The sequence below is a fragment of the Mesoplodon mirus genome (genome assembly GCF_964341445.2).
Source record: "Mesoplodon mirus genome assembly, chromosome: 9".
Classification (NCBI taxonomy): Eukaryota; Metazoa; Chordata; class Mammalia; order Artiodactyla; family Ziphiidae; genus Mesoplodon; species Mesoplodon mirus.
Window position 1 is genome coordinate 46,629,102 of NC_138985.1, and position 26,110 is coordinate 46,655,211.

The 26,110-nt window shown below is 36.1% G+C and overlaps 1 long non-coding RNA gene across 1 annotated transcript; it reads left to right on the top strand.

Annotated features, from left to right (window-relative positions):
- Nucleotides 1-1,335: 1,335 nt before the first annotated feature.
- LOC309810852 lies at nucleotides 1,336-26,110 on the top strand. The gene is made up of 3 exons (XR_014295066.1): nucleotides 1,336-1,417; nucleotides 15,865-15,957; nucleotides 25,615-26,110. It is a non-coding gene; the product is annotated as an uncharacterized lncRNA (long non-coding RNA).

Below are 26,110 nucleotides of genomic sequence, written 5' to 3' on the forward strand. Positions count from 1 at the left end.
TAAGAGTAGATAGCATGTTTTACACATCTGTATTTCCTTTGAATCTAGACTATTAAATGTTGGTAACAGGTGTAAAAGAATTTAGGCAAGCTTAACACTGAATGGGCCTCCTAAATCTTCTTTCCCTTCATAAGCCACATAAATAATGTTCTTCTCATTCTGCATTCCTGACCCACACTCTTCAGTAACTCTGTACCTACTTGTCCCACAAGTAAATCCACCATTTGTCTGTGGTTATGGCCCATCATCTTAGTCCACCCCACTATTTGCAGTCAGGTTCTACTCTAGTTTACCTTTTACTTCAGTGTTTTCCTAAGGTATACAAAGAATTCAAACAAGCTCTTGAAATCTTTTTCACTTATCTGCTGCTTTAATGGAAGCTAAGCTCCACCTGGTGGTAGAATTTGCTTCTCTTGTTTAGACTTGAGCACATGCAGTGAGATCAATAAAGCAGGGAAACAAATTTGTACACATCTCTATATATGCAAACATGTATATATATGTACTACGCATGTGTGTGAGTGGGTGTTTTGCAGGCTTTCCTCTGTCACAAAAGTAGTGAAATATGCTTGTTAATTTATTTTACCGACATTGATGTTTAAAACATGGCATTCAGCATTTGATTATTATAAATGTTTCATGCTATTCAGGCTCTCAGCAATGACCAGAATGATCTTAGTGTGATAATCACAAACCAAATATTTCCTACCACCCCTGTCCCACATCAAAATTGGTTTTCGAAAGGACTTAATTTATGCTTTGGTACTAAAGGAAGTTTATTTAAAGGCCTTTATGATTCATATAAAATTATAAAAATAAAATGGAAAAATGTTTGAAAATATTAAGTCATATTTTAAAGCAGGATAGTCCAGCCCTTTACTCAGTACACGAGTATGTTCTTTCTCTCTCACAAGCAAGCGAGCACAGTATTATGTTTATCCTTTATGTTGAGCAACATTTTGTAGCATATAGCTTTATGAAGACTAGAAAATTAGCCAGAGTTTACACACTGGAAGCTCTGCAGCTGGATTTAACCCACAGATATGTTTTTTCATGTTTCTACTAAAATATGAAATAATTGTCTCTGTTTGAAAATTGGAAAATTTCATTATAAAAATGCAGCTATCTAGCAGTGAGGGGTCTTTTTCTCGCAAATCAAGTGATCTCAACCTGAGGAGTAAGTACCCTTTTTAGATGTGATGCACACTCTAATTTTCCATAAGCGCCACTACTCCTTAACATATCACACTCTACCTCCTCTTCTTTATTGCCCGGCTTCTGTAGGCACTGACATTTAGGACCACTGGCATTCATCTGTGATGCCTATCTGAGAAATTCATATTCTGGTCGAAGGAGAAAATGAAGAAAGATGGGTCAATAACCATTAGAAAAGTGAAAGAAACAACCCAAACAAAAGGTATAAAATTGCTTTCTCTGTAATAATGCACCCCACTGGTGGCATAGGTGTTCTTCCCATAGTATCATATTTAAGGAAAAGGACTATCTTTCCTAACTGCTGGCTGATAAATTTTAGAGGTTTCATATTCCTTCAAATACCAACTCTTGGACTGAGAAATATCTGAAGTTATTTATTTTCACTTTGAGAATATTTTAGTTGTTAGGCTAAAATCTAGGCACCAACATAAATGTGTTTGCCTTCTCCACCCAATCAGACCACCTCCTGAGCAGTGAATATTACTACTAAGCCAGTGTTGCCCAACCTTCCTAACCCGGTCCACATCTAATGAACTTATATATTTCATGCTCCAACACTTTTTTTATTTGCATTTTGTATCTCCCTTTAAAGGGGCGCCTCTTCTGTGGTTAATAGTGACCATGTTTTGACTATCCTCACCAGTTGTAGTTGGGCAGAATAATGGCCCCCCAAAGATGTTCATATCCTAATCCCTATAACCTGTAAACATATTACATTACATGGAGGATTAGGATTGAAGATGAAACTAAGACTGCTTATCAGCTGACCTTAAAGAGATTACCCTGGATTAAATAGGTGGGTCCAATAATGACAGTGGTTCTTAAAAGTGGAGACAGAGGCCAGGAGGAGCCTCGGAGGTGTGACTATGGAAGAGTGATCAGAGTGATGCAACACTGCTCTCTTTGAACAGAAGAAGGGGCCACAAACCAAGGCATGTGGGTATCCTTTAGAAGCTGGAAAAGACAAGGAAACAGATTTGCCTCTAGAAATGCAGCCCTGCTGACACCTTGATTTTAGACCAGGGAGCTCTGTGTTAGAATTCCATCCTATAAAACTGTAAGATAATAAGTTTGTGTTGTTTTAAGCCACCAAGTTTGTGGTAATTTATTACAACGACAATGAAAAACTAGTATACTGGCAAAGAAGTTTCCTTTGAAGTTTGTTCTCTGACATTTTTGTTATGAAAAAGCATATTTTTTCCAGACAAAAATTGTACTAAAACATAATTTTTGGAACAATGCAAGTTTCTTCCTGCTTTCTTCTCCTTTTCTTTCCCCTGTCTTGAGAATCATTGTTTTAACCCACTCCTACCCCTCCATAGCAGAGAGAGAAGGTCATGGTTGAAGAGCTGTGCTCCTACAGTGTGGAGCTGCAAATAGGAAACCTGTGGTTGAAAGAGCTAACAAAAGGGAGAAGGCAGCAAAAAACAAACAAAAAACCTTACTTTTATTTTTCCCAAGATTCCTTTAATCTCTGAACCATAGAAGATTTTTTTTTACCTGTTGCTTTTGAACCACAAAACTGCTGAACTATCTTGCAGCCCACTGAGAGTGATGCTACATAAACTTCTCCATGAGATTATGGCACAGTAAGAACCTGTTGTGGTCTGTAGGGTATCATCGACAGGCACTTATACGTACACTTAACTAGAATTCTTAATACATTTTAATGTATCAACCTGAAAATAAAGTATCTACGGAAAACTTTTTCACATTAAGTTTATAAATTTTCATGATGCTATTTTCTGAAAGTTTAACAAACTCTCATTAGTTAGGATCAGACTAATTTCACTCATCATCTTGGTATTCATGTCATTAAACATAACACATCATATATAGTAGCTGCTCAATATATGGGTGAGTGAATAAATCCAGCTTTTCAATTTATTGGCACTTTCTCTGGTTTAGCCAAAAGTAGGATATAAAGCTGTGGTTTTCTCGTCTCAGTTTTGCTCTGGGATTCTCAGAGTATAATTTCTCCAAGCTCAAGGTGGTCCTAGAATTTAAAGACAGATATTTTTCAATATGGCCTCTAAATGTTAGACAACTATGTAATTTAGTGCTTGTTCAAAGAAACCAAATACCTTTCCCAGAAGGGAAATTGAACCAGGAGATGTCACGTTGCCCTTCAAAAGGCAATTTCTAAGGGACTTGAAAGGGTTGAATTTTAGAGCCTACCTTCCTCCACCCCCACTGCTTTATAAGGACCTGTGAAGAAGTGTTTTTAGTCCCTGATGCTGATTCTTACACTTTCATATCTATACTGAAAATCATGTGGAGATATTGTTAATTATGTTGCGTGTCATGCAGCATCCCTAGAAATTCAGATTGGGTAGGCCTTGGGTTGCATCATGGAAATTGTGTTTTGTAAAAATTGTATACAGGTAACATTGAAGGCCCGGCTGTGAGAAATGTTGCCTTAGGTTGCTTGATGTGCCTATATTGTTGTTCACTTGTACAAACATCATTGTGTGCCCATGTACTCTAATCTACAGAGAAATCCACTGCTCTCCAGTTGTCCATATCCCCATACCTCTCCTCTACCTCCCACCTGCCCCCTCACCCAATTGTGTAATGATTTTACAAAGCCATGCTTCCCCCCACCCCAAGACCTAGGGTGGTAGATACAATTAAAATTATTATAGTAGAAAAAGTCCTGTAATTCTCCTCTGGGGTAGGTGGCGCTTTGCTTCTGAAAAGGGCTGCACTTCCTTTCCTGTGGGTTAATGGATCTGGGCTAGATAAGTATGTCTTGCATGTTCCTGTCTCTTTCTTTAAATATGTCTCTTCCACCCTACATCGATAGTGCCCTGTCTCCAAGGTTTCCCTCCCCATGACACAGTATAAGACCTGTCCTAAGTCTCATTGATCTCCACACCTTTCCTCACTGCTTCTTACCACCAAAACACCTCTATCAGCAGCAGATAATCAGAAAGGCAAGTTAATCTGTCAAATGGTATAAATGAGAATTTGTGAGTATTGGTGAGCCCAAGCATTAAACCTGGGGCTTCATCTTCATCAGTAGCAAGCATGGCTTAAGCATCTACTGAGTTGTACGTTCTGTGCTAGCATAAAGGAGCAAAGGGCAGGAGGATTTTCCACTCAAGAGGCATTAACGCAATGGTGGGAATTTCAGTATGAAGCCTTCTAAATCGGGGAGATGAATTTGAGGGTATGTAAGGTAGGTATACCTTCTCCCTTTACTGAGACTAAGTGTTCAGATGTTTTTGCTTCACCCTTTGGGCAGTAAGACCCTTGATGTCTTTTAGGCTTCACACAGGGCTCCTCTACTGCTGTAGACCCGGCAAAAAACAGTCAGTTGCACTAGCTCTTCCACCGCATAGAAACTAATTAAGTAGTTTCATACAAAGTGAAAGGATCACTTTCTTTAAATTAAAATTAACAAACATTTATTGGGCATATTTGTCTCCATAAACTCTTTGTTATTTGGTACAACACTCAGTTTTGTATATGATGGGCAATGGTAGGTATTATATAATGACAAATAAAGCAATGATTGTATATTTGTAATTTCATGGATTATTAATAGGGCATTCTTATCTTGTTACCCCCGCCTGAGACAATATATTTTTAAAATAGCTTCTTAATGCTACTGTTTTTCACTTGTTCAGTGGCTACTCTTAGGATGAGATATTTTATAAATTTACTTTAGGGTGGGCAAAATGGAAAAGGGAATAAACTCTTCCCAGTTTCTTCAAGAGGTCCAAAAGTGCATGATACAAAGAATGGAATTTGCTTTGATATAAACATAACTTGCTAACAATAGTTATCCCAAGATAGAAACAGTAGCTTTCTTGAGGGAGTGAAACTTAGATCAAACATGCTCTGGCTGCCTTTGAGGTTCCTGTATCACAGAGGGTTGACTAAGTAATCTGCAAAGACCCTTCCCACTGAGGATCAGAATCCTAAAACTCAGAATGCACTGGCGTGCGTAGGGAGGTTGCTGAACTGTCCCTTTAAAAAAAATGCCCACTAGAGGGAGTATAACATCATAAATATTTCCTTTCAGTTGTTGCCTTACTTCTGGTAAGCCAGCAAGAAAGCAAGATTCAAGTGCAAATACCTAGAATTTATTTCATACTTTTTAAAATGTTTTTCTCATTAAAATCTTATGGACTATTTTGTTAAGCGAAGAAAATTTTCTTCTAAAAAATTAGTGTAGCATATAGTGTGCAACATTAATAGTATTTGTATATGTAAAGAATTCAGAATTTTAAATGACTGGTGGAAATAGAATCCAGATCACTTATTCGTGGTTATCAGTGTAAAACATCTTGGTTCTACATGGAGTATGTTTCACCAAATTTTTTTAGGTCTGTTGTTACTATTGTTTTATTTGACGTGGACATAATTCCATAATTTCCCTGTATGTTGTAGCTTTCCCAGACATTTAAGATAAACTATTCCACTGGACAACTGGTTTGATTACATAGTATCAAAATCAAACGTTTCATTCTTAAATTTTTAAAAGAACCTGCCAGTCTGTCTTAGGAAAATTTTAAATGGGTATTTTTCAGAGATAAAAGCACATTTATTCTCTTTCTGTTGTGGGTGGTTCTGCATTTAACTCTATCTTTTCCATTAAAATTTTCTTATTTTTTCCCATAATTTTGACATTGTCTCCAAGTTCTGTTTTGGATTGGACTTTTTATATTTGAATATTTGGAGAAAAAAGTTTTAAAATATTATAATCTATTTTGAAGCACTGACCATTAAAACATCAAAAGTTCAAAAGCAAAATATTTATGAAAAATTGAGGTATTAGCCTTTTACTGGTAAAATATATTTTAAACTAGAACTTACATAATCTTCATCAAGCAGAAAGAAGCCATATATATTATTTCAAATATATTTTAATTTCTTAGCATCTTAACTATTTGAAGTACATTTCTAACAGATCTTTTTTTTCCTTACCTTACTGTCAGCATCACTGGCCACAAAATAAACTTCCCTAACTTCTCTAGTTCACTGAAAATTGTTGCTTCTACTTAAATTGAGAATTTTCTTTTTCTTTTCCATTACAATTTTTAAAAACTCCAAAACCTACCGCTTGGCAAGTGGTGTGTCAATGTGGAAACAGTAAGTTACTTTGATTGTTCATTGCCTTCTAATAAGTGATTTGGGGTAGGGGTAACTTCTTGTTATGCTCATTGGTTTCTTTCTTCCATCTGCTTCTGCTTGCCTGAAGGATGCTGTCACCGGGTCAGCTCCTCCATTCCTCCCTATGTGAATAAAACCAGTATCCAACCTTCCTCAAAAGCCAGGCTTATTTGTTATATTTTTGTTTTATTTATATTTAGAAAAATTTAGTATGAAATTAATACATACTTGTAAACAACCAAAAATATGTAAATACTGATACTGAAGGACAGAAATTAAAAGGTAAATTTTTTTTCCTTCTCAGGTTTCGCTATCCCTCTGGTGCAGTTTGAATCTTTCCAGATACTTTGTAGCACATGCAATCCTGTGTGTGTGTGTGTATATATATATATATATATATATATATATATATATACACACATTTTTATACATGGATATTTCTTTTGCCTTTTTTTAAACAAAAATGGAATCATGTGAAAAATACTCTTCTGTGGACTGTTATTTTCACTAACAATGTATTTTTAAGATGTTCCTGTTTCAGTACTTACAGAATTACTTCATTTTATTTATAGTTGTATAAAATCCCGTATTTTATTTAGACTCCAGTTTCCTACTGATAGACATTTAAATTGTTTCCCCTATTGCATTATATCAAATAGTGCTGCAGTGCAGGAATTTGAATATCATCTTTGTGATCTTGTGCATTTCGTACGTTTTTGTGGTTAAAACGCAATAGATGCTGAAAGCGTGGCTGGCTAACTATTTACTTTTTATTCATGGCCTATTTCCACAAGGCTTTAAGATGTCTGTGTATTATATTACTCTGTGTCTGTGAAAGATATTTACTTTTATCAACAAAACATGTTGGTTGCCAACAATCAGATTTCAAAAGAAAAAATGCTAGTTTCTCTGAGTGTATCTTTACTAGAAAGTGAAAGAGAGATCATTTGTCTCTAATTCAGGTGGAAAACTCTTAAGATTGGAGGGAAAAAATGAATTAGCAGAATCACTGCGACTTTAGATCATGTTGATCAAATGTGAGACTAAGTATTGGATGTTAATATTTTTGTTGTTAATTAATGGCAAGAATTGAATGGTTAGGTAAAAATGACTTGGGCACACACTCTAGAGTACTCTGCAGTAATTAAAAGCAACAAACTAGATGTACACAAAATAACATGAAGATACTGTAAGAACACTGGATTGAATGATTAAAAGTAATAAACAAAATGAATCAAAATTTTTACAAATCAATAACCTTTATAGATTATTAGGTTATAAATCAATTCACTTTATATTAGAACATACACAAAACATTATTACACAAGAATTCCTAGGAGTTCAAGTCTGTCAAATATGTTAGCATGGTTCTAGAAGGAAAAGTGAAATGGGATTGGGGAATAGACAATTAAGACAATCATCAGAAAATAAAACTCAAAGAAAGAATAAGTATTTAGACAGTGCTTTCATGGTTTTTCAGGTACTGAAGAGCCTTTTTGTAAAAATGAGTGGTTTATTTCCCATGAACATTTCCTAAATTGACTTGTTCTTTGAACGTTGTTTTTTCTTTCAAGTTGACAGTTCCTAGAATGGACAGAAAAGATGCAATACTAATATTCCTCAAATGTAGTGATGGGAATTAGTGGTATCTAGCTACCCCTCTGTGGCTGGGAATGATGGTATATTTTGGAAATAACTATAATTAGGGTTCATTGTTCAAGGTGGTTAAATTGCTAGGAAGATGAGAGAGAGATGATTGTATCAAAGCTTTCTTATAACATGACTCCTAAGTAAGGACACCAAAACAGCCCAGGTAACTAGCTGTTTGAACCCTCCATCCAGACTATCTGAGGAGATGTTCCAGGAGCTGGGCCTGAGAGTGGGTAGAACTGCCCAACAGGCCAGGTCCAGAGCCAAAGAAAAGTCAAGACTGCATCCGGAGTGAATTATAAAAACAAAAGGCTAAAACCTACATAGCACTTGCTGTGTGCCAGGCTGGTTCTAAGCACTTTACACGTAATAACCACTCAGTCGTCACAACAAAGCTGCTGGGGAAGGTGAAATGATCAAGACCACCTGTTCGGTGTGGTAGGTGCCGGTGGGCTTGCAGAAGCGGCGAGGAGATGAAATCCAAAGTTCTGTGGGGAAGGCCTGGCAAGATGGGCATAGAAGGATCAGGAAGAAGGGGCTGGAAAATCCCCAGGGGTGGAGGCCCGGTAGGTTGTATGTATTCTGTGCCCTGGCCTTGCTGGGTGGAAGCAGGAGCTCTGAGGGCTGCCCAGGCCATTTGTATCACACAGGGATTTCAATCCTCTTCATCCCTGGGGCCTCAGAGAAGAGTTCAGAAACGTAAGGTTGGCAGTGTGGAGACAGCCAAGTCCGGATTCTTGACACGTGATATTCTTTGTTTTGGTGAGGTTGGCAGCCCTCTCTTTGTCTCCTTTCTGGATGATTAAAAACCCCAGACATCATGAGCCAGATGTTTGAATGTTTTTAAACCTTGTAATTTTGTAAATTGTCTGTTCCTGGCCCCCTTCCCCACGCTTTTGCCCCGGCTGATATCATGATGCTTTCGCCTTCAATTTCTTAGTTTCTGTTGACTTTCGAATGAAGAAAGTGTGATCTGAGTTTGTTTTCTCAGCAAGGTGATGGCAAAAGGATATTTATGGTGTTGAGGAATTTTTATTTTCTCTCAGACATCTAGGATGAGTAGTATATTTTAGACCCTACTCTCCAGGATATCTCTCTTCTGCTGAGATAATAAAATTGATCAGATGTTTTGAGGTTAAGTAAACTGTTGTAATAATCTGGCAGCTGCCTGCTGGTTGTGGTTTTCAAAAGCAATTACTCAACTCTGGAGTCAACTTTGAACTCTACATTTTAATTGAAAAGGCTAATTGTAGGCTATTGCTCCTGATTTAGCATTTGATTTGGCAGATTAGGAAGTAAAAGGACATTGGGAAGGGAGGGGAGAGGAAGAGAAAGTAAGCAGAAGTGTTGCCGAGCTCAAATTCCTGTTTATATATGACTGTTTTCATACACAGCACATTGTATGCTAACTGGAGAAACAGCAGTTGGACTAAAAAGTCTCTGAGGCACCTGTCTGAGGTTAGTTTGCAAAATCCTTATTTTGGGCTTCTTTGCTTCTGTGTGTGTGTCTCTCGCTCCCTTTTTCTCTCCCTCTCCCTCCCTCTCTCTTCCTTCCCCCCCCCCAGTTAATTTCTTAATTTTATTTCAAATGTGAAATTTCAGGAATAATTTTCAAGAATATTATCAGACCATGCTTATATATCTGATTAGGAGCTTATTTCTCAAATTCTTGGTTATGCTAATAGGTGGAGACTGCTATTTGTTTTCACTAAAACCTAGCTAACAATTTTACTTAAAATCAGCAAGAGACAGAGATTATTGACGTGTGTCCACAAGAACAAATTATTGATGTGTGTCCACAAGAACAAATTACTTCCCTATGGGAATCGTCATAAATTGGATTACAAGAAAGATACCAAACATCCAAAAAGAAATATAGCTGCACCCAAATTTACATCCAGAACAATTAGTAGCATTATTAAAATGGCCAGAAAGTTACTTTTAGAATTGAGCTGAGAAGTGTGAGAACTTGTATTTCTGCAGTCTTGTCCCCACCTAAAAGCAAATATAGTACTTGTACATTTACTGGGCACAGATGATACTATGCATTTTATAGAAATACATCCTCTAAATTAATATATATATATATATATCTATATATGTATGTATATGACTCCTTTGGACTTTATGCTTTTAGATCAATTGGCAAACTGTGCTGGGAATTTCCTGTGAATCTAATAAAATGTTGATAGCCTAAATTAAGGCTGAAATGAAAGGCATGAACATATAAATTGTTTAATTTTATAATATATTTCAAAATGCTAGCTACATATGACTTGAAAATCCACTTTATTTTTAGACTTGTGGAATGCAGGTTGGGCTCATTACAGTTCTGTTGATATTTTCATTGACCTCGTAAATATAATTTAATCTCTATGCATCAGCTTTCTGATCTGTAAAAATAAGAGAAATATTCTTCCCACACACTTTGCACTCAGAACTCCTCTGTTGAAACAATAAACAGGGTTGTAATATATGAATGTGAGTACTGCTTCAGAATCCAATGTCTTTATCAACAACAAAGAAGAGCTGACATTTATTTGGTGTTTCAGTATTAAATTGGAAGATACTACAGTTAATGAAAAAAAGAAACATCTGTGTTGCTATTAGGAGGATTATGGATATCACTGGAAATGTCAGCTGCCTGCTGCACAATTTCCAAGAGCCATTTTTTGTGATCCCAGTATTCATAGAGGTCCTCAAGTAGAATTGACGCAAGGAGAGGAAAACCTTATAGACAGGAGGACTTCAATTAAACACACTTAGTTCTTTCAAAATATCTTAAAATCAAATCTATTTGTGTATTTTTACTCTCTACTTTTGGAAAAGTACCTTGCTTTAGAAAGTAGGGAAAAAAGATGACTTTTGTGGTAAGATTAAAGAAACGTGTTTTTTTTCTACGAAAGAAAAGATTGAAGAGAAAGTTAAGCTTTTCAGATAATGTTATTAGAGGCAGAATTTAGACACAATGGATTAATACGTTAGTCATGGAAAAGATTCATATTTGAGGGAGGAAAAATATTTAGTTACATGATGGTTTCTAAAAATACCATGAGATTATGGAGGTAAATCGAATTTTCCCCTTTGATGATCTTAGAACGTAGAGAAGACATGTCTGAAATGCCAGTTCTAGAGTCTGAATTTTGAAAACAAAACAAAACCAAAAACCCTTCTAACATGACGGTATAATAGTCATTTCAGAACACTGCTCTGGAAACACAAGGTAGGGTTACACCTCAGCCAAATTGTCAGCTTTTGCCTGAAGGCATTATTACAAAATCCTGACAAGCCTCAGTTTCCTCATCTGTAAAATACAGGGAGAATAATAATACCTATCTTGCTGGATTATGTTTAAGATTAAATGAGTGACTATTAACTAATTTCCTACTAACTTATTTAAGATAAAACTGCCCAATATGTTCTAGCTACTATTATCCCATTACTCAATATCTGTGTTTTATAATTAATCATAACTGAGCTTCCTCAAAATTATCACAAGGGAATTGTAGAAATCAAAACACAAAGTCACATTTGACATGAAAAATAAAACAAATTTTCAGGAAAGTTAAGAACAAGTATAATGAATCCATTATTTAAATTTGGGTATATGGATGGACTTCAGTTGTCAAAGCTTCTAGAAAAAGAAAAAGTGATGATTGAAAAGAAACTAAAGTTTTAGGAATTCTTTCACCCCATTAGCAGACACACACCATTATGATCAAATTATTAGAACAGAAAAAAATTCAGGCAGGAATAACTTCATGTCTTGAGGTAATTTCCTGTATTATTTCTAGAAACATATTTGATTAGGGACTAAATTAATGGAAAATTTGTCTGTTTTCAAGAAAAATGAAAGGCCAGAAATGAACTGATGACATAGCTGAAAATTTACAACTACCAATGGCTACTGGGGTTTTATTGTGGTTAAACCCCATACTTGAATTTCTATAGCAGTACCTTATTGCTATAGAGGATAAAATAGGCTATTCTTTTCTATTGTCTGGCATACAGACATATCAGTACCTCACCACCAGAGTTACCTGAATTTCTCCCCCCTAAAAAGGACTGGTGTTGGGGGTGTGCTCCCTTGAGAGGATTCACAGAATGGCGTGTAGGTCACCAGCCACTGCCCGCTGTAAGATCATGTTACTGAGAGTGCTAGGCAGAGTAGAGGCAGGACTCTCAGCGCCTCTGGTTACTTGATCCATCTGCTCGTAGCTCTGGTGGAGGTTTATGAAGACGGCCTTTTCCTTTGCAGACATACGCTTGAGGCTTATTGAGATAATTTGTTGTAAAGAAACTCTGGCTACTGCTCAGGTGAAACAGCTTTCTTTCCATACGGTTTCACTTTACTGGAGGTGAGATCCAAGAACTGCTTTTTAGTGGGAGAAGGATTTCTCCAGGACAGCTTGCTAGGATTTCTTTGTTCAATCTCCTTTCTTTCAAGTTGGTTGAGGGACATCAGATAGGATTCTTGTTTCACCCCGCATGCTTCTTGTCAACTATCTTGCCTTTCACAGTCTGACTACGCAGGGACGTTTACAGCCTTCCACTGGAGTCTGCCAGACCTAGGTGTTATGTGCCATACCTCCAGGGATCATTACCATATGGTATTTTAGGAGAGGACACAGTTCATTTCAATGCAATTCAAATGAGCAGATTTCTTTTCTTTATTACACCATTGCATTTGGAGGCAATCCACCAGAGGCAGAATCTAACTCTCAAAGGAGCGCTCTGCCCACTCTGTCCATTTAACAGGACATTTGGCTCAAAAATCTAGTCGGTTGATCACACATGTGCAACAGATGTGTGAGCATGCGTAGCGAAAATAAAAAATAAAAAATCCCAGCAGTGTACTGTGGGAAATGTAGCAGAACTACTGGAAAACAGGACACAAAGAAGTCTGGTACTAAAACTTTGATTTTTGTTGTTGGAGGGCAATGTTTTTTAATCTTTCCCTCCTTTTGTAGGAGGAAAAGGTATAGGTTTCCGCTATTATTTTGCAGTGATCATTCATGTAACACTGGTGAGGAAACTTGGTTCATTTTCACAGACCTCCTCTTATAAAGATATACTTCTAAATATTTTGACCAGAATTTTGGGGGCCCCTGCTTCTCAGGAACTGAATGTTGGCATACTTCCACTGAAAAAACCACCCATTTACAAGAGAGGATATCAGAAATATACATCCTTTCATCCATGCTTCACAGGCTTATATGGAAAGAGAGAGCACCAGCTGTTTTTCTCATGGTGAATAAGGGTTACTTGGGGAAATCTCTCTTCCTGTTTTTATATGGACAACTAAATTGTTGCATAGCCAGTTAATTCTGGTTAGGTCAACAGCACAAGGTTAATTATTGGAACCTTCCTCTTTTGCCTGTGTGACAGTAAAAGATTAATAGGAACCAAAAGAAGAAAATGAAATATAGTGACTTATTCTAGAAGTGCTGTTTATTTGGGAAATTTAAATTTTGCTTTTATTATATTTGAAAGGATTTATACATAATCATCTTTGTCTTCTAGGAAATAGTAGAAGTTTGAAAAACTGTGATGCGAATTAATTCGAAAACCTGAGTAATATGAAATTAATCAGATTCAGAAGGATTTTATAATACATTAAAATATTTAGAAAAAATATCACTTTTATTTTGTAATAGGAACTTTTTTTTTTTTTAAGTAGAACAATTGGCATACCTATGAGATAACTTTGAAATTGTTTCCCTGTTCTCTGTTATACCTCAGTTTGGCTTGGATAATTTTATAACTTTTTTTTTTAAACTAGGTTATGATGCAACATTCTCTTTCTAACCTTGGGTTTAATTAACACATCAAAGGACACATGGACTGATTCCCTTCAATGTACTATAATATATTTTTATCCAGCTGCGTGTTATTATATAACCTCAGAGTAAAGCAACCGTATCACTGTTGATATATTCAACTTCTGTCCTTTGGATTTGGTCAGCATTGCATGTGGAAGCAGAAACCCACCCTGTATTGTTATACGGATGGTTTTTCATTCATATCCTTGTTACTCTTAATAAATGTCTCAAGGAAAAATATTCTGCAGCAGCCACTCATAAAGAAGCAGAAAATGGCAGAACCACAGCATAGAAGGAAACCTATGTGAAAACACTGGTTGTGTCTTCCTGGATACAGAAAACAAATAGAGCTTTTGAAAGAGCTTGCCAATATATGCCTGCCAAGTAAAATATTGTTTTACGAAGTCAGGAAAAAACTAATTTTAAAGGTTATTGTAGGTTATTTGTGGTCACTTCTGGTGTGCATACAACATGATGTCATCCTGAACTCTTCTCTCTATATATTTCAGTCTTAGAAGTCTTTTGTCTAAGACTTGATCTCAGCTACTAGAGACATCTAAACTAAAATACTCTTATTATTCAATGCTCATAAAAATGTAGACTGAAAAAAATTAGAATACATGCAAAAAAGTCCCAGCCAAGTCCAGGCAAGAAATCATTCAGGCCGATTCATCTTCTGAAATCATACCTTCGCTGTAGACATCTTAGGACACAGTTGCTGGAGAACTTCTCAAGTGCCTGGAAAGTAGCCACGTGTCCAAATGGCTCTCCTGGAAAATTATTGCCTATTGAGAGGGGGTAGATGGGACCCCGCCAGAGACGTCTCATCTGAGGAATGGGAGCAGGGGGTTCCTTGGGCAGTCCAATGTCTCCTTCCTTCTGGGTGGACCACTTGCCTATAATCCCCAGATATTTTTCACTTTGTTTACATGATCTCCTGCAGCAATTTCTCTTCTTTCCTGTAGCAGGGTTGATTTTTTTTTCTTTGTGGGAATTTTTTTGCTTGGAAAACCCCTCTTTGTTGAGGTAGTCCTTGGTAAACTAGGAAATGTCAAATAAACACTGGATGAAGACAGACTAGCAGGCCAGTGAGATACAGCAATTGAAAATGGGGGAAGCTAAGAAATCTCTTGGGCAAAAAAAAAATCAAAACAACATTTGGGCATTGGAAAGAATATATAGTTTTACTGAGATGTGAAAGGAAATGCATGTTTATAGTGGAAAACTGACACTTTAAAAAGTTTATCAGGATACCAAGCTGACATCATTTGCATCGTCTTCAAATTCATTCAAGCATTCCAAAAAATGCTTTTTGAGCATCTCAATGTGCAAGGCATATTGATGTTAGAGAACAAAAGAAATACGTATATTGTAGATACAATAGAAGGTATTAAGTGTTTTGGAGGAGAATAAAACAGGGAAGAAGTGTTCAGAGCTGCTGGGATGGAGGAGCTGTGATTTCAAATTCGGTAATCTGGGGACACCTCACTAAGAAAGTGACATTTGAGCAAAGCGTAAAGTTGTGGCCGGAGTGAACCGTGTTGCTAACTGCGGGAGAGCGTGGCAGGTGGAGGGACAGTAAATGAAGAGCCCCAAGCCTGCAGGACACGTGGTGTGTTGGAGGAACAGCACGAAAACCAGTGTCCGTGCCATGTATGTGGGTATCTTTACTTCATCTGCGCATATGTGCAAGGGCACCCCACGCTCCATACATATAGGCACGTTAAAATGCCTGAGAGATTTGGGGCGAATACATATTTTGGTTACATAATTTTTTCACTATTTACGATTCAGATTTAGGTAAACTGCTCTGTGAAAACTCTGCTCTTTGCATGAGAATGGAAAGCATCTGCAGGTCCAGTGAGGTGAAACACGGATTCTGATGTGTTTGTGGGTTTTTTTTTTGTCGTCTCAGTGATTATATTGTGCTAATGTATATTAAGTACTCCAAACCTATAAATATATTTCATCATGAGATTGGCAATGATTTCTTACTGAACCGTTCTTTTTGGGAAACCTAGTCTGTGAAATTATTCTCTCTTCTCTCTTTGCATAGCTTTGAAGATGATATGAAATGCAAGATTCATTCAGTTCTGATAAAGTAAAGCTTTAGAAAATACAGAGTGAAGACAGGACATGGGAAAATGTGGTGAGTTACTAAACAAAATATAGAAAAATCAAAACTGGGATATTAATCATCCCTTTAATACGTTCTCTACCGTACTGTTTGTTCGTCAACATGGGGTAGTTTTAGAAAGGTGTGATTTGGGGTTTCCATGTTCCGGGGTTGTTATATATTGGGAGGAGGCTCTTGGAAAGCAAATTGGAGAGACGACTGAATTACAACTAGCAACAGGAAGACAAGACTGGAACTTTGCTTTTTTCTTCTTTTAATTGTAGGAGGAAGAGAATACATTTGGTCCCTTGATGAGGTTATGCTCTCTTGACAATGTCTAGGGAACTGTGTCCTTTTGATATTGCATAGGTGGCAAACCACCCAATGAGGCATCAGCTACCTTACTAAGGGGATATGTTTATAGCTTGTCATTCCTGATCCTACATGAAGAGAGGGGGAAAATGTTGTTCTCCAAAATTATCTTCAGTCGTGAAGCCTGTTTAAAAACACAAACAAACAAACAAAAGCACCACCAAAGGAACTTGGTACAAGGTTAACTAGGGACAGACAGAATGGAACTGACTCAGAGGTGAGTCAGGCTAGCTGGTCCTGGGTCACTGCCAGGTTCACTGAGTGAACCTCAGACGTGGAGCGCTGTCGTCTCTCTTCAGGTGTGTTCCAGTTAAGGGGCACTGCTGTTCACAGGGCTGAGCTGCCATCTGTGGAGCCCAGAGGGATCTCTAAATTCCAGTTGTGCTCTGGCTATAAATGAGCTTGAATGATCAGCTGGAATGATCCCAGCGATTCTCAGTTGCCTCTTTCTCTTCCTCCTCCATGACTGACACGCATCTCAGCTCACGTGTAGTGGTGATTACAAAATATTTTATAAGCTGTTGAAGAAACTTCCTGCAGTTCAGCTCTGGGATTTATTTAGACTCTCTTCCTGCAAAGGAGGAGAGATATCATTGTACCTCATGATATGGGACAGCATATATTGACAAAGAAGTAAAAATAGTTTCAAGTGGAGGATGTAAGAGAAGGCTGGGCAGCCACGAGTCACATGAATGATAAGAGCTCTGTGCAAGAGCCCTTTTGTATTAGTTTTGTGTTACTTATTTATCCATTTATCGGTTCGGATGCAAGTGGTTCATTTTAATAGGAAAAAGATCACCTAGTACAGGAGGGCTTATAATGAAAAACAGCAGTTCTCTAATCCACATGTCTTTCTACCCACAGTTCTGCTCCAAAGAGGCAGCTACTTGTAAGTTCTAATTTTGTGTTCTGCTACTTGTTTTTATTTTTAATCTAAAACATTTATTTCCCTAAGGCTAATGTTTAAAAAAAATTTTTATAGGATTATTTTAGGTTCACAGCAAAACTGAGGGGAAGCTATAGAGATTTCCCATGTACTCTTGGCCCCATACATGTACAGCCACCCTCATTATCAACATCATCCTCCACCGGACTAGTACAGTCGTTACAACTGATGAATCTATATTAACATATCATAATGACCCAAAGTCTATAGTTTACATCATGGTTGCCTCTTGGTTTTGTACATTCTATGGGTTTGGACAAATGTATAATGACATGTATCATTATGGTATCACACAGAATATTTTCAGTGCCCTAAAAATCCTTTGTGCTCTTTATTCATCCTTCCCCCTCCCTCAACTCATGGCAACCACTGATCCTTTTATATTTCCATAATTTTTGCCTTTTCTAGAATGCAATATAATTGAAATGACATAGTATGTAGCCTTTTCAGATGGGCTTCTTTCACTTAGTAATATGTTTTTAAGGTTCCTTTAAGTCTTTTCGTGGCTTGATAGCTCATTTCTATTTAGTACTGAGTAATAATCCATTGCTTGAATGTACCCATTCACCTACTGAAGGTCATCTTGGTTGCTTCCAAGTCTTAGAAATTATGAATAAGCTGCTATACACATATGTGTGCAGGTATTCATGTGGATATAAGTTTTCAGCTTTTGGGAGTAAATACCAAGAAGTGTAACTGGTGGATCATATGGTAAGAATATGTTTAGTTTTGTAGGAAACTGCCAAATTGTCTTCCAAAGTGGCTGTACCATTTTGCATTCCTACCGACAATGTTCTAGAGTCCCTGTCGCTCCACATCCTTGCCAGCATTTGATGTTGTCAGTGTTTCAGATTTGAACACTGACCATTCTAGCCATTCTCATAGGTATGCAGTGGTATCTCATTATTGTTTTAATTTTCATTTCCCTGATGGCACATGATGTGGAGCATCTTTTTATATGCTTATTTTACATTTGTGTGCCTTCTTTGGTGAGGTGTCTGTTCAGATCTTTGGCCCATTTTTTAGTCAGGTCATTTATTTTCTCATTGTTGAGTTTTAAAATGTTATTTGTATATTTTGTATAACAGTCCTTTATCAGCTGTGTCTTTTTTTTTTTTTTTTTTTTTTTTTTTTGCGGTATGCTGACCTCTCGCTGTTGTGGCCTCTCCCATTGCGGAGCACAGGCTCCAGACGCGCAGGCTCAGTGGCCACGGCTCACGGGCCCAGCTGCTCCGCGGCATGTGGGATCTTCCCAGACCGGGGCACGAACCCGTGTCCCCTGCATCGGCAGGCGGACTCTCAACCACTGCACCACCAGGGAAGCCCCAGCTGTGTCTTTTACAAATATTTTCTACCAGTCTGTGGTTTGTCTTCTCATTCTCTTAACATTGTTTTTGTGTAGCAGAAGTTTTTAATTTTAATGAAGTCCAGCTTATCAATTCTTTCTTTCATGGATTGTGCCTTTCATGTTGTATCTGAAGTCATCGCCAGCCCAAGGTCATCCAGGTTTTCTCCCATCTTCTAGGATTTTCATAGTTTTGTGATTTATATCTAGGTATGTGACCCATTTTCAGTTAATTTTTGTTAAAGGTGTAAGGTCTGTGTTTAGATTCTTTTTTTTTTTTTGCACACCTAGAGTCCAGTTGTTCTGGCACCATTTGTTGAAGAGACTATCTTTTCTCCTTGTACAGCCTTTGCTTCTTGTCAAAGATCAAATCTGTGTGGGTCTATTAATGGGTTCTTCAGTCTGTTTCATTGATCTGTTTATTCTCTCACTGATACTACACTGTCTTGAATAGTGTAGCTTTATAGTAACTCTTGAAATTGAGTAGTGTTAGTCCTCCAACTTTGTTCTTCATCAATACTATGTTGGCTATTCTGGGTCTTTTGCCTCTCCATATAAATTTTAGGATCAGTTTGTTGATATCCACAAAATAACTTGCTGGGGTTTTGATTGGGATTGCATTAAATCTATAGATCAAGTTGGGAAGAACTGACATGTTGATAATATTGAGTCTTCCATGAATATGTAATATCCATGAATATAGACTATCTCTCCATTTATTTAGTTACTCTTTGATTCCATTCATTAGAGGTTTATAGTTTTCCTCACATAGATCTTGTACATCTTCAGTTAGATTTGTACCCAAATATTTCATCCTTGGGTGCTAATGTAAATGGTATTATGTTTTAAATTTCAGATTCCACTTGTTCATTGCTGGCATATGAAAATGACTGACTTGTATATTAACCTTGTAAGCTGTAACTTTGCTATAATTGCTTATTAGTTCCAGGAGTTTTTGGTCAGTTCTTTCCGATTTTCTGCATAGATGATCATGTCATCTGCAAACAGACATTTATTTCTTCCTTCTCAATCTCTATATCTTTTTTTCCCCTTGTCTTATGCATTAGTTAGACATTCCAGTACAGTGTTGAAAAGGAGGACTGAGAGGGGACATCCTTGCCTGATGTTAGTAGGAATGCTATGAGTTTCTCACCATTAAGTGTGATATTAGCTGTAGGTTTTTTGGTAGATTATTTATTAAGTTGAAGATGTTCACTCCCTATATTCCTAGCTTACTGACAGTTTTTATCATAAAGGGGTGTTAAATTTTGTGAAATTCTTTTTATGCAACAATTGATATGATCATGTGAGTTTTCTTTTTTGATCTGTTGATGTGATGGATTATATTAATTGATTTTCAAATGTTGAACCAGCCTCACATACCTGGGATAAATCCCACTTGGTTGTGGTGTATAATTCTTTTTATGCATTGTTAGATTCAAATAGGTAATATTTTGTTGAGGAGTTTTGCATCTATGTTCATGAGAAATATTGGTCTTTAGTTTTCTTTTCTTATGATGTCTTTGTCTTGTTTTGAAATTAAGGTAATGCTAGCCTTATAAAATGAGTTAGGAAGCAAGTATTTCCTTAGCATTTATCCTCTGAAAGAGATAGTAGAGAATTGGTATAATTTCTTCCTTAAATGTTTAGTAGAATTTACCAGTGAACCCATCTGGGCCAGGTGCTTTCTGTTTCTGAGGGTTATTAATTATTGATTCATTTTCTTTAATAGATATAAATCTATTCAGATAGTCTATTTCTCCCTGTGTGAATTTTGGCAAATTGTGTCTTTCAATGAATTGGTCCATTTTATCTAGGTTTTCTAATTTGTGGGAATAGGGTTGTCCATAGCATTCCTTTATTATCCTGTCTATGCAATCCATAGTGATGTTCCCTCTTTCATTTTTGATAATAATAATATGTGTCCTCTCTCTTTTAGTCTTAGTCTGGATAGAGGCTTATCAATTTTATTAATCTTTTAAAGAAATAAATTTTGGTTTCATTGATATTCTCTGTTGATTTCTTATTTTCAATTTTATTGATTTCTGCTCTAATTCTTATTGTTTCTTCTGCTTACTTTGGATTTAATTTGCTCTTTTTTTTCCTAGTCTCCTGAATTGGAAACTTACATGATTGATTTTTAAATCTTCTTTTCTAATATATGTATTTGATGCTATAAATATTCCCCCAATCACTACTTTTTCTGCATCCCAACACATTTTGTTAAGTTGGATTTTAATTTTCATTTTGTTTGAAATATTTTAAAATTTCTCTTGAGATTTCTTCGTTAACCCATGTGTTATTTAGAAGTGTGTTGTGTCATCTCCATGTATTTTGGGCTTTTCTCAAATACAGTATCTTTCCCAGATGTCTTTCTGTCATTGATTTCTAGTTTAATCCCACTGTGGTCTAAGAGCAGACATTGAATGATTTCTATCCTTTTAAATGTGTTAAGGTGTATTTTATGGCCCAGAATATCGTCTATCTTGGTGAATGTTCCATATGAACTTGAGAAGAATGTGTATTTTGTTGTTGGATGAAGTAATCTTTAGATGTTAATTATACCCAACTGATCGATGATGTTGTTGAGTTCTGCTCTGTCTGAAATTAATATAGCTACTCTTGCTTTCTTTTGATTAGTGTTAGTGTGGTATACTTTTCTCCGTCTATTTACTTTTAATCTATATTTGTGTTTATTTTAAAGGTGGTTTTCTTGTAGACAGCATATAATTGGATCTTGTTTTTAGATCCACTCTGACAATGTCTAGCTTTTTTTTTAAACATATACTTAAAAAAATTTTTTTTATTATTATTTATCTTATTTATTTATTTTTGGCTGCATTAGGTCTTTGTTGCTGTGCACAGGCTTTTTCTAATTGTGGTGAGCGGGGGCTACTCTTCGTTGCAGTGCACGGGCTTCTCATTGCAGTGGCTTCTCTTGTTGCAGAGCATGGGCTCCAGGCGCCCAGGCTTCAGGAGCTATGGCTCGTGGGCTCCGGAGCACAGGCTCAGTAGTTGTGGCTCATGGGCTTAGTTGCTCTGTGGCATGTGGGATCTTCCCGGACCGGGGTTCGAACCCATGTCCCCTGCACTGGCAGGCAGATTCTTAACCACTGTGCCACTAGGGAAGCCCAATGTCTTATCTTTTGATTGGTGCATTTAGGCATTCAAAGTGATTATTGATGTAGTTGGATTAATATCTGCTATGTTCATTATTATTTTCTCATTGTTGCCCTGTTCTTTGTTCCTATTTTTGTCTGATTCTGCTATTTGTTAATTCTCCTGGCTTTCCTTCATGGTGCTTGATTTCCTACATGTTTGGTGATTTTTGAGTATGAGTTCATGTTTCTTTGAAGTTTAGCCTGTATTTCCTTAAGGCCTTGGTTTAAGACTGGTGTCCCTCAGAAAAGAAGTTGTTTCTGCCAGTGCCTGTACTTACTACTGATCTTGGACCACTTCAAAATAAGCTCATGCCCTAAAATTCTTTAGGCATTCCAGCTAGTATAGCATTGATTTGTAAAATTCACTGATAAACTATTTGTATTTATGAATTCTTAAGTGAGTTAATTTTTTTTCCTCTGCCAGCACCAAATTTCAATTCAGGAAATTTTTCTTTTTATCATTAGCAGAAAAGGTGTAGGTGGTGGTGGAAGTTGGAAGGGTAGGGTGAGGGTGGGAAAGTAGGGGATTGTAGGAGATAACATTCACTTATATTCAAATCAAGAATATGGCACCATGTCCTCTCTAGCTTATGTAGAAAAATCATCTGTAAGAGTTCCATATTGGCTTGGCTCTAGGGTTTATTTCATGTTTCCCATGATTTGTGAAATTTTGAAAACTATAGCTCAAGATTACCTGGGTTTGACAAATATCTTCAAGGTAAAACCAAGTTTTTGCCTAAATAATCCTTACCTCTTTATAGCATACCCACAAATTCAACTGATGCTGTGTACATTGTATCCAGCATTTTTAGTTATTTTCAGGGTAAGTTATGTTAGAGTATCTAGGCTGCCCAACTGCCAGAAAATTAGTTCTCCTCATCTACTTTTTGTTGTTCTTGTTAAATTCTCCTTCTATTTCTTTCACTGTTATGAGTGTATTCTTTATTGTTGTTGTTGTTTTTGTTGTTATTGTTTTACTATCATTTTAAGTGGGGTGCCACAGGAAAGGAAAGCAAATATGTGTGCTCAAATTCCTTAAGGTACAAATTATTAAAAAGTCAAATTTTAATTAGAAACTGTTATTTTTTTAAAAGAGAAGACAGCAAGAAACTTTAAAAAATAAGTATGATTATTTTTTATTGTTTTGAAAGTGCAGTTTTTAAGTGAATTAGTGAAAAAGGGTTTTATATTGGACTGGATATATGAATGTTTAGAATACCACAGTTAACATTATGCTAATGTGATTAGATGTATGTATACAATTAGATACTTAATTTGTTCTTTCAATAAATTCAAAAATCTTTTTCAAGCATGTACTATATACCATATACTCAATGAAAACATTCACAGAAAGTATATTACTTAATTCATGAATAAGAATATTTTCTTTCTTTTTGAAATGTATTTAAAGACTAAGGACACTTTTCTATTTGTTAATATTACGCATAATTTAATTATTATTTGAGGCTAGTTATATAAATGTAGATTTTTAAAATGTATTAAGTAAAAATATCTGGATATAATATGAAATTTTTTATTTTGCTATTCTTTTAAGAGCACTGGTATGACACAGATTTCCAGCTTCAGATTAGAACACATGTATTAACATTTCATGAAGAAAGGGAAATTTGGATTATATTTATAATATGGCAAACGGTAAAATAAATATACACTAGATAAGAATATTTCTCTGTGGTTTGGCCCACATAGACACATTCCCTGGATAGCTGACAGCTACTCTCTTGGGAAATGTGAACATTAAAAAAATTGTGTGTGTGTGCGCGCGCACACGCGGTGGTTTGCTGTTTTTTGTTTTTGTACTATCAGCTCTAAAATAGGATTGCCTATAGCTATAGCTATAGCAGCTGTCAGACTTGGTCGCCCTTTAGGAAACACGATTAGATAGAGAAACTCGAAGGTATTTATTTTGGACTGATGTAAATCTGAGTTTGGCAAACATTTACTCAGATTCTATGGATTGGAGTACCATGATTCCTGTCAGTTCCATGGATCTCCCGTAGTTAGATTTGCATCATTGATCAAGTGGATATGTATACTGTTATAAAAACAAGGAAGAAGTAAATCTTCAACAAGGCATTTCTTTATTAAATTAGTACCAAAATAGCTCTGGCCTGACTCAAGGCTAAAATTCAATAGACTGGATCCTTACTATCAAAATTTAAAGGTATTTCAAGTTATGATAAATGTTCAAATTACAGCTGGCTAATCTTGGAGCATCTATTATCATATGTCCTAGTTATGCTGTCCTGATGTTAGGAATAAAGTTCTTGTGGAAAATATTTCCTAAACAATATGATAGCGGTGCATATTCATAAATAGAAATAAATGTTCATGTTCATTCAGTTTGGGTGGTGGTAGTATTGTTTTTCAAATCATCAACTCAGAGCTAAGACTTTTGCAGTGCAGATTTAGGGGTTCTACCACAGCAAGTTCTTTCCCTGGAATGACATTGTAAAATCAGTATAGAATCTTGCCAAGGTTTCTTGGTTATTTCTCGTAGAAGCACTATGTAAATTTGCTGAGTTAGGAAAAGTAATTTGTAATGTGCTCCAGTTCATTATTATTCTTTTATTAAAATCGGTATCAGGTTATCAGGCATACCTTCTTAGCAGTGAATTTGGGTTAGCAATTTGAAAATGTGATATATTTGTATGACCACACTAAAGCACTGACCATCTTATAGAATAATATAATTTCTTTATTAAAAGTAATAAATAATTTATAATTTCTTCATTAAAAGTATAGATGAACATTAGCCGTAGCTGCCCATCTCCTACCATATTAATGGATTTTGGTGGCTTTATTTTCACATGGAATTACACCCGTAAATGCAGCCACTTCAAGACACAAATCAAGGAAGATGGAGGCCTACTGTTACAAAAAAATTATTAGCATAAAAGCATGTCTTTTTATTTTACTCTAAACTAATGTTCAAAATAATCTCTTCATATTTAGAAAGAGGATGTCACATAGTATTAGAAGACACTACATTGCAATTAATTAATAGAATACAAAAATTATTAATGGATTCAAATTTAAGAATGATCTACATTTTTCTCTATGTTATAGCAAGCTCAAGGTTAACCTTATAATAATATCACCCTTATTTATTTTTATTTCTTTATAATTTCTTAAGAGTAGGAGGAAGTTTGAATTGAGTTAAACCAGATATACAGTGGATTGTATTTAATCTTAGCTATGCCCACAGGAATGTTTTGTTCTAAATTTTCTCATAGAATTCTATATTCTCACTGTTGCAGCCCTTATTATGTTTAATTTTTATTTTTACTTTTGTACATTTCCATCAACGGTAAGCTTCATCAAGGCAAGACCATACCTGTCTGGTTCATATTCTATCCCCAGTACTTACCACAGTGTCTCTCAAAATAAGCTCTCAGTAGGTACTTATTGAAAGGATCATTGACTTAGCAAATTACTTCCTTTTTCTTTTTAAATTACCATCATAACCATTCTATTTATTTTTTTAATGGCATTTATTTATTTATTTATTTGGCCATACCACGTGGCATGTGGGATCTTAGTTCCCCAATCAGGGATCGAACCCCCCGCCCCCTGCATTAGAAGTCCCATTGGACCTCCAAGGAAGTCCCAGCAAATTACTTCCTAATGTGAGAGAAGTTTTAACATTTCTTCCTCTAATAAATAAATGCAGAATATCTCTCCAACAAAGATGGCTAAGAAAAAACAGAAAAATAATCAAGAGAAAATACAGGTATACATGATTTTTAAGCTTCCAGCTACTTATACCCTCACCTACAAAGTTTGGTTTAATTTATTTAGGCTCTGGGTGTGCTTACTCAACCTTATTTTTGTGTTTACACTAGGCTGATTCTCATGGCTACAGACAGAGCTAAAATTAACTAGGAATTGGAAGAACGGAGGAGAAGAACTGGATTTTTGCCACCAATCTTCATCCTTCCCTAACCCTGAAGACCATTTTTCAAGACTGTGGCAATATAGGTCTCCTTAGAAGTAACTGATGAGATAGAGGAACAAAGAATACAAGCCAAATGTCCTGTAAATCTAGGAGCAGAAGCTCTCTGACCCAAGCAGACATTGTTATGACATCCTGTACCTGGATTCATAAAATTCCCGAAGGTAACCACATATTTCAGGCCAAGGATACCTCTGGAAACATTTGTCATTTGTTCAGCTTTTAAGAATGGCTTTGTGTTAGACTTGCATGAATGGCATTGAATATTATAGTTTTGGTAAATGACCTAATTGTCGAGAGTAACATAATGTAAATTGTTTATTTCAAAATAACATTTTTCTATACCTTAGTAGCTTCTTAAACCTTCAGCAATGTTCATAATTCAA